Genomic DNA, 16,040 nt, shown 5'->3' with positions numbered 1-16,040 from the left:
GGTTCCTCCCAGAGGAGGGACCTAGTAGGTGATCCACCCCTCAGATTGGAATAAGAGTGGGAGCAGTGCCATTGCACAGCAGATCATCCTGAAATCAACTTTAAACAAAGAAGAAGACTGGACTTCGACATTCTGCTGCACAGAAGACTGAAGAGAATCTCCCTTGTGGCCTAGGAGTGGCCACCCTGTGAACACAGGTACCAACCAGCAACTCGACGTCTGCTTTGCCGCCGCCTCCCGCCGGAGACCGAGCCCAGAGCCCGACAAGAACCAGACTCCCAGACCTCTCAGAGCCCGATCCACAGTCCCTGCAAAGAAGGGACCAGTGGAGGCACCGAGTGACGTCGGACCGGACCTCTTGGAAGACACTCGAAAAGCTGACTGCGCAGCTTCTGAGGCATCCTCGACGTTGTGCTTTGGGATTGAGAACCCCCACCACCGAGCAGCCCTTGCACCGAAGATCAGCCCTCCAGCATCTCCACGATCTGCGTGGGGCCCTTTTGCATTGTGCCACTCGACGCGCCATCCCGGCCACTAGCCACGTGGTCAGCGGCCATCTTGGCGATGAACCCGAAGATTTACACAGCAGGTCTGGTTGCTCCAGACCTACCCAAGCTCCTGTGAAAAGGAGCACCCGCTCTGACCTTGCTGGTCCGAGTGTTAAGCATCTTTCAACTTCTGCCTGGCTTGCCTTTGCCAAGGCCTGTTTGTTCCGATCGAGGTGCCGACACCGCCAACAGCGAGAAGTCTGCGTGGGACAGCTCGTGACCGACTCCTGGACGTCCTCGACCCCGGGTATCCACGTGGCTGCAGAAAGAAGCTACCCGACAACGCCTGTTTGCACCCGACATCGCCTGGTTCCAATCTGGTTCCACGGTAGTCACTGGCTAGTGACTTTGAACATTGTCCCCTCTGCTTTCAGGTCTTCACATCTTCAGATCCACCCTTGGATCCACCGGAACTCTTCTCATCGAGCCGCCTGCAGCATCTTCAGCTCCAAGCACCATCGACCAGCGTGACGAAACCCGACACTACTTCGACCCTGTGCACCCGCTTCCTGTGGGTGAGGTAACTCAGCTCCGCCGGTGCTCCTGCACTGGTACACATCCCAAGGGCCTCTGTTTTAAGTTTCAGCTCCGTAGGTCACTCGGAAGGTTCCTAACTTTCTAACTTTGTGCTTTTTACGCACCATAGACTTTGTATTGAAAAGTGCGTGCACTTTGAACACTGCACCCGAGTCCCGTGGGCCTTTCCCGACTTAGTTATTTCCAGTCTCGAATAGCTCCAGCGATTCCCAAGGCCCTAGGCCTCTTCACTTTCCTATTGGTATCTCTTATACCACTTTCTTAGTATATGGTTTAGGTGGCCCCTAGGGCTCATCCATATTTTGCAACTTTTGTGTATTTTAAACTGTCTTGTGATTTAACGCTTGTGCTTCTGTGCTCATAAAGAGTCCAGGGGATTTTATAGTTAATAAATCAATATATATTTTCAATATATATCTGTGTGGTGTCCCTTTCATTTGGTATTCAAGGGGGTTGTGTATGGTATAACAGCTGGCTTCACATGCCTTTCAGAGTTTAGCCTAAGACTGCTTTGTCCACGTTACCACTAGGATAACTGGTCTACAAGGTTGAATTACAACCATCATCATAAGGGTTGCTTGGCATGGTACAGAGTGATCACTAGAACTAGTGAGCATTATATACCAGGCCAACTTCTCACATTGGTGAGCAGCGGATTAGGATCTGAGCTTGCTGTTGTTTTACCATTACAATCTTTGAGATTATCATCTGAAAGATCATACAGGTACCTGCTAGGTACATATAAAACAAGACTAGTATACTTAAGTTCTACTAAACTTAGTTGTTGTAGAGCAAAGGGAGTAGCACACCCTAGCTACAACTACTAGATAGGTTTAGTAGGTAAACACCAGTGTAGGTAGATTGCAACACATCCACCCACACTAGAGCAATGTCTGGAGCAGAGGGGTCCAGTGGACTTACTCCTGTTGAGAGTGACCCTCCAAGGGCACCATCCAAATTTGCTATTTTTTCCTTTAAGGAATTAAGACAGCTTTGTGTCTTAAGGGGTCTGAAGACAGGGCCTTCCCCTACTACAGACCACCTAAGAGAGCTCTTAGACCAGTCTGAGACTCTAAAGCCCTCTAAAGCAAACCCCACAGGGAATGCTGAAGGAGGTCATCCTTCAGAGGATGACAATGTAGACACCCCTGCCCCTATCATCCTGGTAGATGAGGAACCCTCCACCACTGGAGCTCCTCAGGTAGATGAAGAGGAAGAGGAGGAGGTGGAAAGCAGTGAGTCAGATGATGACAGAAATAGTCAGGTGCTGGTCAGTAGACTGAACCAGGCTAACTTAAGCTTACTTGGGAATGAATCAGGTAACAACCCATTCAGACCCCCACGTGGACTTAACCAGAAGCCTAGGAGGAGAAGGACTCACTCAGGTGACTCTGACAACTCCCATGCTTCTAGAGGTTCTCATGGTCACTCCAGAAAGAGGATGACTAGCCCTCAGAGAAGGGAACATGAGACCAAATTGAGAGAATCTCAAATTAGAGAGGCTGAATTGAGAGTCCAGAGACAAGAGTTAGAGATTGCCCTGGCCCAAGAGAAACTTGCTAGAGCAAGACAGCCTAGAGAGAGTGGGGTAATAGAACCCACTGGTGGCAGCAATATCCACAAGGATAAAGACAGGTCTTTTGATAATAGAAACCTGAGTAAGATTGTGCCCCCCTACAAAGCTGGGGATGATATCCATAAATGGATTACTGCAATGGAGAGAGCCTGCAGAGTACAGCAGATCCCTCAGGAGCAGTGGGCAGCAATCTTGTGGCTCTCCTTTGAAGGTAGAGGCCGAGACAGACTCCTCACAGTTAGTGATGGGGATTCTAGAAACTACCTGGTCCTGAAGAGTGCTCTGATTGATGGGTTAGGCTTAACCACTGAACAGTACAGGTTAATGTTCAGAGATACCCAGAAGACACAGACTCAGGACTGGTCTGAATTTGTTGAGTGTGCCACTAAGGCTCTGGAGGGATGGTTGCTGGGAAGCAAGGTTACAGACTATGAAGGATTGTATAATTTGCTGATGAGAGAACAAATTTTAAATAATTGTCAGAACCAGCAGTTGCATCAACATTTGGTTGACTCAGATTTGACCTCTCCCCAAGAATTGGGAAAGAGGGCAGATAAATGGGTAAGAACCAGAGTTAAGCAAAAGAACCAGAACCAGAACCAGGGTGGTGACCAGAAGAAAACAGACCAGAAGGGTGGGGAGCAGAAAGCTAAAGACCAGAAGTCTTCAACAGGGCCCCAAACTGAGACAGAGGGTGGGTCCCAAACTTCCAAGAAGAAGAAGAAAGAAGGTCAGAAGAAACCCTGGTGTAAAACTTGTAAGAACACCTCTCACTGGACAAGTGAGTGTAAAAAGGGTGGAGCCCCCAGCACTGCAGCCCCTAAGGCACCTGCACCCACTAGTACAGTTAGCAGTGCTGGTCCTCAAGCCAAGGGTTTAGTGGGTATCACTTTGGGAACTGAAGGAGATTCTGACCTAGTCAGAACCCTTACACAGGCTGTTCTGGTTCGTGAAGGGGACATAGATTTGACCCCTGACATAAGTCCCAGTAACCTGGGCAAATACAGACAGACACCTTTGATCAACAACAAAGTGGCTCAAGCTTACAGGGACACATGTGCCAGTGTCACTATGGTGACACCTAACTTTGTGGACCCTGGACAATACATGCCAGGCGATGATTACCTGGTGACCAATGCCAGCAATGTCACTACTACACATAGTGTGGCACTTGTTAACTTTTCCTGGGGAGGGGTAACTGGCCTAAAGAAAGTTGTGGTTAGTGCTGATCTCCCAGTAGAATGTTTGTTGGGCAATGACCTGGAGAACTCTCTATGGTCAGAAGTTGAGTACAGGACTCATGCAGAGATGTTAGGGATATCATCACATGTCCTTGCTGTGACCAGGTCACAGGCCAAAAAGTGCCTCTCTGAACCTCAGGTCTTGGATCCTGGAACAATGGACCAAGTACCTCCCAAGAAGAAGAACAGGAGGGTTAAGGCTGCGCCTTCCCAACTGCCTACAAGTGAGGATCAGGCTTCACAGGAAACTGATCTTGAGACCCCTGAAGGAACTGTCCCTGAAGAACTTGAACCTGATCAGGTTGAGTTTCTGGGGACAGGGGGACCTTCTAGGGCAGACTTGGGGCAGGCTCAGTTAACCTGTCCTTCCCTTGAACCCCTCAGACAGCAGGCTGCTGCTGAGGCTGCTGGGAATGCTCAAGGTGCCCATAAAGTATATTGGGACGATGGACTCCTTTATTCAGAGGCTAGAGACCCCAAGCCTGGTGCTACCAGGAGGTTGGTTATACCTCTGCAATTTAGGGGCCTCTTACTCACCTTGGCCCATGATATTCCTTTAGCAGGACACCTAGGCCAGAACAAGACTTGGGACAGGCTTGTCCCTCACTTTCACTGGCCTCACATGTCTGAAGACACCAAGGAGTTTTGTCGCTCCTGTGAAACCTGCCAAGCCAGTGGTAAAGCAGGTGGAACAACAAAGGCCCCCCTGATACCACTACCTGTGGTGGGGGTTCCCTTTGAAAGAGTGGGGATTGATATTGTTGGCCCAATGGATCCCCCTACAGCATCTGGGCACAGATTCATACTGGTGGTAGTGGATCATGCCACCAGGTACCCAGAGGCAATTCCACTTAGGACCACAACAGCTCCTGTTGTGGCCAGGGCCTTACTTGGAGTTTTCTCCAGAGTGGGGTTTCCTAAGGAGGTAATATCAGATAGAGATACCAACTTCATGTCTGGATATTTGACAGCTATGTGGAAGGAATGTGGTGTCAACTACAAGTTCACCACTCCTTATCACCCACAATGCAATGGGCTTGTTGAGAGATTTAACAAGACCCTAAAGGGCATGATTAAAGGATTATCTGAAAAGCTCAGGCGAAGATGGGACATCCTTCTGCCCTGCCTTTTGTTCGCTTACAGAGAGGTCCCTCAAAAGGGGGTTGGCTTCAGCCCCTTTGAATTGTTGTTTGGGCACCCTGTAAGAGGACCCCTGTGTCTAGTGAAGGAAGGATGGGAGTTACCTCTCAAAAAGCCTAAACAGGACATAGTGGACTTTGTACTTGGTCTCCGCTCCAGGATGGCAGAGTACATGGAAAAGGCATCTAAAAACCTTGAGGCTAGCCAAGAATTACAAAAAGCTTGGCATGACCAAAAGGCTGTCCTTGTTGAATTTCAGCCTGGACAGAAGGTATGGGTGTTGGAGCCAGTGGCCCCAGCAGCACTCCAAGACAAATGGTCTGGACCCCATACAATTCTGGAAAAGAAGGGAGAGGTTACCTACTTGGTGGACCTAGGAACTCCCAGGAGCCCCCACAGGGTGCTCCATGTGAACAGATTGAAGGCATATGTCAGCAGGGCAGACATGGGCTTGCTCATGGCTACAGATGAGGGACAGGAGGAAGAGAGTGACCCTCTCCCAGACCTGCTCACTCAGAACCCTGAGGATGGCTCAGTTGATGGTGTGGCCTTAGGTGGCAGCCTCACTGAACATCAGCAACATGACTGCAGACAAGTTCTACAGGCATACAGGCATATGTTCTCATTGACACCCAGTCAGACTAACTGGTGTACATATGTGGTGGACACTGGTGACAGTCTTCCTGTAAAGAGCAAGATTTACAGGCAACCTGACCACGTCAGGGACTGTATAAAGACTGAGGTGCAAAAGATGCTGGAATTAGGTGTCATTGAGCCTTCAGAGAGCCCCTGGGCTAGCCCAGTGGTTCTGGTCCCCAAACCTCACACCAAAGATGGCAAGAGAGAGATGAGGTTCTGTGTGGATTACAGAGGACTCAATGCTGTCACCAGGACAGATGCACACCCTATTCCAAGGGCAGATGAGCTCATTGACAAGTTGGCTTCTGCCAAATATTTGAGCACATTTGACTTGACAGCTGGCTACTGGCAAATCAGGTTAGCTGAGGAGTCTAAAGCCAAGACAGCATTTTCTACCCCTAGTGGGCATTATCAGTTTGTGGTGATGCCCTTTGGTTTGAAAAATGCACCTGCCACCTTCCAAAGGTTGGTGAATCAAGTCCTCACTGGGTTGGATGACTTTTGTGCAGCTTATCTGGACGATATTGCTGTCTTTAGCTCCACCTGGGAGGATCACCTGGTCCACCTGAAGGAAGTGCTTGAGGCTCTGCAGAAGGCAGGCCTCACTATCAAGGCAACAAAGTGCCAGATAGGGCAGAGCAAGGTTGTATACCTGGGCCACCTTGTAGGTGGAGGCCAAGTTCAACCACTGGAGAGTAAGATCCAGACCATCAAGGACTGGTCCCCTCCAACTACCCAGACTCAGGTCAGAGCTTTCTTGGGCCTGACTGGGTACTACAGGAAGTTGTTAAGAACTATGGGTCCATTGTGACTCCTCTTAATGATCTGACATCCAAGAAGATGCCCAAAAAGGTTCAGTGGACAGAAATCTGTCAAAAGGCATTTGATGACCTGAAGAAGGCCATGTGCTCTGCACCTATCCTGAAGAGTCCTGACTACTCAAGAGAGTTCATTGTCCAAACAGATGCTTCTGAGTTGGGAGTGGGAGCAGTGCTTTCACAGCTTAATGTAGATGGCCAGGACCAGCCCATTGCTTTCATTAGCAGAAGGCTGACCCCCAGAGAGAAACGTTGGTCAGCTATAGAGAGGGAGGCCTTTGCTGTGGTGTGGGCCCTGAAGAAGTTGAGGCCATACTTATTTGGTACTCACTTCAAGATTCAGACCGACCATAAGCCCCTCCTATGGCTTAATCAGATGAAGGGTGAAAACCCCAAACTACTCAGGTGGTCCATTTCCCTACAGGGGATGGACTTTACAGTGGAGCACCGCCCAGGGACTGACCATGGCAACGCAGATGGTCTCTCCAGGTACTTCCACTTAGAACATGAAGACACAACTGGTCAAGGTTAGTCTAATGTCCCTGCGTTTGGGGGGGGGTTATGTAGGAGAGTAGGGTCTGCTATCCTATGGTCACCCCAAATTTTTGCTTTTTGCTTCACTGGTTTCTGACTTAATGTGGCTGTGGGCCTGCTAATCAGACCCACAGCCTGCTGTTCTCTCTCTAAATTACGTTATAAAGAAACAATGGAACCTAGCTTATTCAACATATACACAATATATAGTATAGAAACTCAATGGAAGCTATACAATTCAGGTTGTCCTGACCCAGCCGGGGCAGGAGTTTATTACCAACAAACAATGTCAGATATACAATACAATTTTTCAAGACACAAGCCTGTGCCGTACTGACAAGAAAGGCGGAAATAGATATAGGGTGAAAAAGAGGGTGATTTTCAGGCAAGGAAAGAGAGCAAAGACAGGGCACTGCAAAAAATGCAAAGATTGCTGGCAGTGTCGCCTGGAGTGGAATGTACACAAAATTTTTGAGAATATTACGAGTGTCAACCCACTCGTGGGAAGCTGTATCCGGCATCGTCCGAGCACCCCTGGGAGAGGCGGCCGTCATATCATGACCAACGCCCGTTATCCACATTGCTGAAGCCCAGGGCGAGGCAAGCCTGAAAACTGTAACTTCAAAGAAAAAAGTCGGAAATACTGACACAAAAGTATGGTACCATTGATGTCTCTATACTTCAGATTCCGACGCTAGCACTTGACTTAAAAGTGCAGCCACCCACAGACGGACGTTGAAGTTTTAAAACGACCATATTAAGACAACCATTGAACTCCACTGAATCTTATGTGTAAGCTCAACCATATGGCTTTGCCCATTCAGGCATGTTTTGCTACTTAAATAAGTCCTGATGATGATCCCGTGCATCTATTAGAGCTTTTAGGGATCGAAACGTCGACACCCACGAGTGGGTTGACACTCGTAATATTCTCAAAAATTTTGTGTACATTCCACTCCAGGCGACACTGCCAGCAATCTTTGCATTTTTTGCAGTGCCCTGTCTTTGCTCTCTTTCCTTGCCTGAAAATCACCCTCTTTTTCACCCTATATCTATTTCCGCCTTTCTTGTCAGTACGGCACAGGCTTGTGTCTTGAAAAATTGTATTGTATATCTGACATTGTTTGTTGGTAATAAACTCCTGCCCCGGCTGGGTCAGGACAACCTGAATTGTATAGCTTCCATTGAGTTTCTATACTATATATTGTGTATATGTTGAATAAGCTAGGTTCCATTGTTTCTTTATAACAAAGTTATACCCATGGTTCTTAGCTATCCGTTGGGTTCCCCTTGTCTTAATAAAACTCTCTCTAAATTACTGCCAATGCACTCTAGGTGCATTACGAATTGGAACTGGTTCACCTTATGAGCCCCTGTATAAGTGCACCCTAGGTGCCCAGGGCATAGGTGTATCCAAGGCCTACCAGGGGCTGCAGCATGTATTGTGCCACCCCTGGCCTGGCCTCCATATTTGACACAACTGGCTGATCACTCAGCTGGGGTAAGTCGGTGTAACCACCTCTTACTTAGGTACAGTATGTCTGTGCCTAACCCTAAACTGGACACATATGTTCCTATCAGCCACTCCTATGGAAGGCCTCATCAATCCTGGAGGCAGAGTGCTTGGAAATATGTGAGATGGTGCTCTGGCATGAGCTGAGCCTGTCTGCAGCTGTCGGGAACCACTCCCTAAGCTGTTCCGGGATATTGCCATACCATATACTCTTAAGTGCATTATAATCCTCGCGGTTAAATGCCATCTTTGGCTTGGCTTTATCAAAACATGTCGAGTAAGGTGTCATACGAATTGGAATACTATCCCCTCGCCAATTCTGGCGACGGGGATAGCATTCCACCCTTCTAGAGGGATACGACATGTGTGTAACCTCAACCCCGGTTAAAGTTAAACAGAGCCTCAGCTTCACAAAATGGACGCTGCCACCACAGACACAAGTCTGGCCTCCTGCTGCTGACCAAAACTCGGCAGATGGTGGCCTGGACAAAGGGTTTCCTGCCTTGGGAGGTGCGAGCACCACCCCAGACAGGATTTTGTGTATTGGGTAGGACAGGGCTGAATAGAATCAGACATGCCCGGGGCACACAAGGTGTCCCCGTGCATAGGCCAGTCCAAACCGGTTCTGGGGCCTTCCAGACCCAGTCCTGGCGAGGAGCTGGACAAAGGAAAGGGGGTGTAACCGCCCCCCCTTCCTGGTTCCTCCCAGAGGAGGGACCTAGTAGGTGATCCACCCCTCAGATTGGAATAAGAGTGGGAGCAGTGCCATTGCACAGCAGATCATCCTGAAATCAACTTTAAACAAAGAAGAAGACTGGACTTCGACATTCTGCTGCACAGAAGACTGAAGAGAATCTCCCTTGTGGCCTAGGAGTGGCCACCCTGTGAACACAGGTACCAACCAGCAACTCGACGTCTGCTTTGCCGCCGCCTCCCGCCGGAGACCGAGCCCAGAGCCCAACAAGAACCAAACTCCCAGACCTCTCAGAGCCCGATCCACAGTCCCTGCAAAGAAGGGACCCGTGGAGGCACCGAGTGACGTCGGACCGGACCTCTTGGAAGACACTCGAAAAGCTGACTGCGCAGCTTCTGAGGCATCCTCGACGTTGTGCTTTGGGGATTGAGAACCCCCACCACGGAGCAGCCCTTGCACCGAAGATCAGCCCTCCAGCCTCTCCACGATCTGCGTGGGGCCCTTTTGCATTGTGCCACTCGACGCGCCATCCCGGCCACTAGCCACGTGGTCAGCGGCCATCTTGGCGACGAACCCGAAGATTTACACAGCAGGTCTGGTTGCTCCAGACCTACCCAAGCTCCTGTGAAAAGGAGCACCCGCTCTGACCTTGCTGGTCCGAGTGTTAAGCATCTTTCAACTTCTGCCTGGCTTGCCTTTGCCAAGGCCTGTTTGTTCTGATCGAGGTGCCGACACCGCCAACAGCGAGAAGTCTGCGTGGGACAGCTCGTGACCGACTCCTGGACGTCCTCGACCCCGGGTATCCACGTGGCTGCAGAAAGAAGCTACCCGACAACGCCTGTTTGCACCCGACATCGCCTGGTTCCAATCTGGTTCCACGGTAGTCACTGGCTAGTGACTTTGAACATTGGCCCCTCTGCTTTCAGGTCTTCACATCTTCAGATCCACCCTTGGATCCACCGGAACTCTTCTCATCGAGCCGCCTGCAGCATCTTCAGCTCCAAGCACCATCGACCAGCGTGACGAAACCCGACACTACTTCGACCCTGTGCACCCGCTTCCTGTGGGTGAGGTAACTCAGCTCCGCCGGTGCTCCTGCACTGGTACACATCCCAAGGGCCTGTGTTTTAAGTTTCAGCTCCGTAGGTCACTCGGAAGGTTCCTAACTTTCTAACTTTGTGCTTTTTACGCACCATAGACTTTGTATTGAAAAGTGCGTGCACTTTGAACACTGCACCCGAGTCCCGTGGGCCTTTCCCGACTTAGTTATTTCCAGTCTCGAATAGCTCCAGCGATTCCCAAGGCCCTAGGCCTCTTCACTTTCCTATTGGTATCTCTTATACCACTTTCTTAGTATATGGTTTAGGTGGCCCCTAGGGCTCATCCATATTGTGCAACTTTTGTGTATTTTAAACTGTCTTGTGATTTAACGCTTGTGCTTCTGTGCTCATAAAGAGTCCAGGGGATTTTATAGTTAATAAATCAATATATATTTTCAATATATATCTGTGTGGTGTCCCTTTCATTTGGTATTCAAGGGGGTTGTGTATGGTATAACAGCTGGCTTCACATGCCTTTCAGAGTTTAGCCTAAGACTGCTTTGTCCATGTTACCACTAGGATAACTGGTCTACAAGGTTGAATTACAACCATCATCATAAGGGTTGCTTGGCATGGTACAGAGTGATCACTAGAACTAGTGAGCATTATATACCAGGCCAACTTCTCACAATACCCTCCCACACTTATGGCGGCCAAAAGCGGTACAAAAGGGGGTGGTAATGGACGGAGCATCTGAACCAATCAAACACTCACACGCAGTCAAAAGATCTGGGTATAATCCATCACCGTTCTTTAACCCACTCTGCCACCACAGTTCAGACATGGCTATATGCAAATCAGTCTGACCCTGTGCCTCATGGTAACAGTCCAGCCCAAACTGCCAAGCCATGCCTTCCCTGGAACGGAAACAAGCTTCCGAGGACCGGTTTCCGGCATTCCAGCCGTCTTAAACTCGGCTTGCTTGAATCCAGTGGCAAAGTGAGCAAGGGACCCACGTTTGAGCATACCCTGTCACAGTTATGGCGGCCAAACGCGGTACAAAAGGGGGTGGTAATGGACGGAGCATCTGAACCAATCAAACACTCACACCTAGTCAAAAGATCTGGGTTTAATCCATCACCGTTCTTTAGCCCACTCTGCCACCCCAGTTCAGACATGGCTATATGCAAATCAGTCTGACCCTGTGCCTCATGGGAACAGTCCAGCCCGAACTGCCAAGCCATACCTTCCCTGGACCGGAAACAAGCTTCCGAGGACTGGTTTCTGGCATTCCAGCCGTCTTCAGCCCGGCTTGCTTAAATCCAGTGGCAAAGTGAGCAAGGGACTCTCCTTTGAGCATACCCTGCCACACTTATGGTGGCCAAAAGTGGTACAAAAGGGGATGGTAATGGATGGAGCATCTGAAACAATCAAATGCTCACACCTAGTCAAAAGATCTGGGTTTAATCCATCACCGTTCTTTAGCCCACTCTGCCACCCCAGTTCAGACATGGCTATATGCAAATCAGTCTGACCCTGTGCCTCTTGGGAACAGTCCAGCCCGAACTGCCAAGCCATACCTTCCCTGGACCGGAAACAAGTGTCCGAGGACTGGTTTCTGGCATTCCAGCCGTCTTCAGCCCGGCTTGCTTAAATCCAGTGGCAAAGTGAACAAGGGACCCACGTCTGAGCATACCCTGCCACACTTATGGTGGTCAAAATCGGTACAAAAGGGGGTGGTAATGGACAGAGCATCTGAACCAATCATACACTCACACCCAGTCAAAAGATCTGGGTTTAATCCATCACACGTTCTTTAGCCCACTCTACCACCCCAGTTCAGACATGGCTATATGCAAATCAGTCTGACCCTGTGCCTCATGGGAACAGTCCAGCCCGAACTGCCAAGCCATGCCTTCCCTGGACCGGATACAAGCTTTGGAGGACCGGTTTCTGGCATTCCAGCCGTCTTCAGCCCAGCTTGCTTGAATCCAGTGGCAAAGTTAGCAAGGGACTCACGTCTGAGCATACCCTGCCACACTTATAGCGGCCAAAGCGATACAAAAGGGGTGGTAATGGACGGAGCATCTGAACCAATCAAACACTCACACCCAGTCAAAAGATCTGGGTTTAATCCATTACCGTTCTTTATCCCACTCTGCCACCCCAGTTCAGACATGGCTATTTGCAAATCAGTCTGACCCTGTGCCTCATGGGAACAGTCCAGCCCGAACTGCCAAGCAATGCCTTCCCTGGACCGGAAACAAGCTTCCGAGGACCGGGTTCTGGCATTCCAGCCGTCTTCATCCCGGCTTGCTTGAATCCAGTTGCAAAGTGAGCAAGGGACTAACGTCTGAGCATACCCTGCTACACTTATGGCGTCGAAAAGCGGTACAAAAGGGGGTGGTAATGGACGGAGCATCTTAACCAATCAAACACTCACACCCAGTCAAAAGATCTGGGTTCAATCCATCACCGTTCTTTAGCCCACTCTGCCACCCCAGTTCAGACATGGCTATATGAAAATCAGTCTGACCCTGTGCCTCATGGGAACTATCCAGCCCGAACTGCCAAGCCATGCCTTCCCTGGACCGTAAACAAGCTTCCGAGGACCGGTTTCTGGCATTCCAGTCGTCTTCAGGCCGGCTTGCTTGAATCCAGTGGCAAAGTGAGCAAGGGACTTACGTCTGAGCATACCCTGCCACACTTATGGCGGCCAAAAGCGGTACAAAAGGGGGTGGTGATGGACGGAGCATCTGAACCAATCAAACACTCACACCCAGTCTAAAAGTTCTGGGTTTAATCCACCACCGTTCTTTTTCCCACTCTGCCACCCCAGTTCAGACATGGCTATATGCAAATCAGTCTGACCCTGTGCCTCATGAGAACAGTCCAGCCCGAACTGCAAAGCCATGCCTTCCCTGGACCGGAAACAAGCTTCGAAGGACCAGTTTCTGGCATTCCAGCCATCTTCAGCCTGGCTTGCTTGAATCCAGTGGCAAAGTGAGCAAGGGACCCACGTCTGAGCATACCCTGACACACTTATGGCGGCCAAAATCGGTACAAAAGGGGGTGGTAATGGACGGAGCATCTGAACCAATCAAACACTCACACACCCAGTCAAACGTTCTGGGTTTAATCCATCACCGTTCTTTAGCCCACTCTGCCACCCCAGTTCAGACATGGCTATATGCAAATCAGTCTGACCCTGTGCCTCATGGGAGCAGTCCAGCCCGAACTGCCAAGCCATGCCTTTCCTGGACGAAAAACAAGCTTCCGAGGACAGGGGTCTGGCATTCCAGCCGTCTTCAGCCCGGCTTGCTTGAATCCAGTGGCAAAGTGAGCAAGGGACTCAAGTCTGAGCATACCCTGCCACACTTATGGCGGCCAAAAGCAGTACAAAAGGGGGTGGTAATGGACGGAGCATCTGAACCAATCAAACACTCACACCCAGTCAAAAGATCTGGGTATAATCCATCACCGTTCTTTAGCCCACTCTGCCACCACAGTTCAGACATGGCTACATCCAAATCAGTCTGACCCTGTGCCTCATGGTAACAGTCCAGCCCAAAATGCCAAGCCATGCCTTCCCTGGAACGGAAACAAGCTTCCGAGGACCGGTTTCCGGCATTCCAGCCGTCTTCAGCTCGGCTTGCTTGAATCCAGTGGCAAAGTGAGCAAGGGACCCACGTCTGAGCATACCCTGCAACAGTTATGGCGGCCAAAAGCGGTACAAAAGGGGGTGTTAATGGACGGAGCATCTGAACCAATCAAACACTCACACCTAGTCAAAAGATCTGGGTTTAATCCATCACCGTTCTTTAGCCCACTCTGTCACCCCAGTTCAGACATTGCTATATGCAATTCAGTCTGACCCTGTGCCTCATGGGAACAGTCCAGCCCGAACTGCCAAGCCATGCCTTCCCTGGACTGGAAACAAGCTTCCGAGGACCAGTTTCTGGCATTCCAGCCATCTTCAGTCCGGCTTGCTTGAATCCAGTGGCAAAGTGAGCAAGGGACTCACCTTTGAGCATACCCTGCCACACTTATGGCGGCCAAAAGCAGTACAAAAGGGGGTGGTAAAGGACGGAGCATCTGAACCAATCAAACACTCACACCCAGTCAAAAGATCTGGATTTAATCCATCACCGTTCTTTAGCCCACTCTGCCACCCGAGTTCAGACATGGCTATATGCAAATCAGTCTGACCCTGTGCCTCATGGGAACAGTCCAGCCCGAACTGCCAAGCCATGCCGTCCCTGGATCGGAAACAAGCTTCCGAGGACCGGTTTCTGGCATTCCCGCCGTCTTCAGCCCAGCTTGCTTGAATCCAGTGGCAAAGTAAGCAAGGAACTCACGTCTGAGCATACCCTGCCACACTTATAGCGGCCAAAAGCGGTACAAAAGGGGGTGGTAATGGACAGAGCATCTAAACCAATCAAACACTCACACCCAGTCAAAAGATCTGGGTTTAATCCATCACCGTTCTGTAGCCCACTCTGCCACCCCAGTTCAGACATGGCTATATGCAAATCAGTCTGACCCTGTGCCTCATGGGAACAGTCCAGCCCGAACTGCCAAGCAATGCCTTCCCTGGACCGGAAACAAGCTTCCGAGGACCGGGTTGTGGCATTCCAGCCGTCTTCAGCCCGGCTTGCTTGAATCCAGTGGCAAAGTAAGCAAGGAACTCACGTCTGAGCATACCCCGCCACACTTATAGCGGGCAAAAGCGGTACAAAAGAGGGTGGTAATGGACAGAGCATCTGAACCAATCAAACACTCACACCCAGTCAAAAGATCTGGGTTTAATCCATCACCGTTCTGTAGCCCACTCTGCCACCCCAGTTCAGACATGGCTATATGCAAATCAGTCTGACCCTGTGCCTCATGGGAACAGTCCAGCCCGAACTGCCGAGCAATGCCTTCCCTGGACCGGAAACAAGCTTCCGAGGACCGGGCTCTGGCATTCCAGCCGTCTTCATCCCGGCTTGCTAGTATCCAGTGGCAAAGTGAGCAAGGGACTCAGGTCTGAGCATACCCTGCCACACTTATGGCGTCCAAAAGCGGTACAAAAGGGGGTGGTAATGGACGGAGCATCTGAACCAATCAAACACTCAAACCCAGTCAAAAGATCTGGGTTTAATCCATCAACGTTCTTTAGCCCACTCTGCCACCCCAGTTCAGACATGGCTATATGCAAATCAGTCTGACCCTGTGCCTCATGGGAACAGTCCAGCCCGAACTGCCAAGCAATGCCTTCCCTGGACCGGAAACAAGCTTCCGAGGACCGGGTTGTGGCATTCCAGCCGTCTTCAGCCCGGCTTGCTTGAATCCAGTGGCAAAGTAAGCAAGGAACTCACGTCTGAGCATACCCCGCCACACTTATAGCGGGCAAAAGTGGTACAAAAGAGGGTGGTAATGGACAGAGCATCTGAACCAATCAAACACTCACACCCAGTCAAAAGATCTGGGTTTAATCCATCACCGTTCTGTAGCCCACTCTGCCACCCCAGTTCAGACATGGCTATATGCAAATCAGTCTGACCCTGTGCCTCATGGGAACAGTCCAGCCCGAACTGCCGAGCAATGCCTTCCCTGGACCGGAAACAAGCTTCCGAGGACCGGGCTCTGGCATTCCAGCCGTCTTCATCCCGGCTTGCTAGTATCCAGTGGCAAAGTGAGCAAGGGACTCAGGTCTGAGCATACCCTGCCACACTTATGGCGTCCAAAAGCGGTACAAAAGGGGGTGGTAATGGACGG

This window comes from Lissotriton vulgaris, chromosome 11, assembly GCF_964263255.1.
Source record: "Lissotriton vulgaris chromosome 11, aLisVul1.2, whole genome shotgun sequence".
Taxonomy (NCBI): Eukaryota; Metazoa; Chordata; class Amphibia; order Caudata; family Salamandridae; genus Lissotriton; species Lissotriton vulgaris.
The sequence above is the reverse complement of the archived record's forward strand: the minus strand, read 5'-3'. Positions refer to the sequence as shown.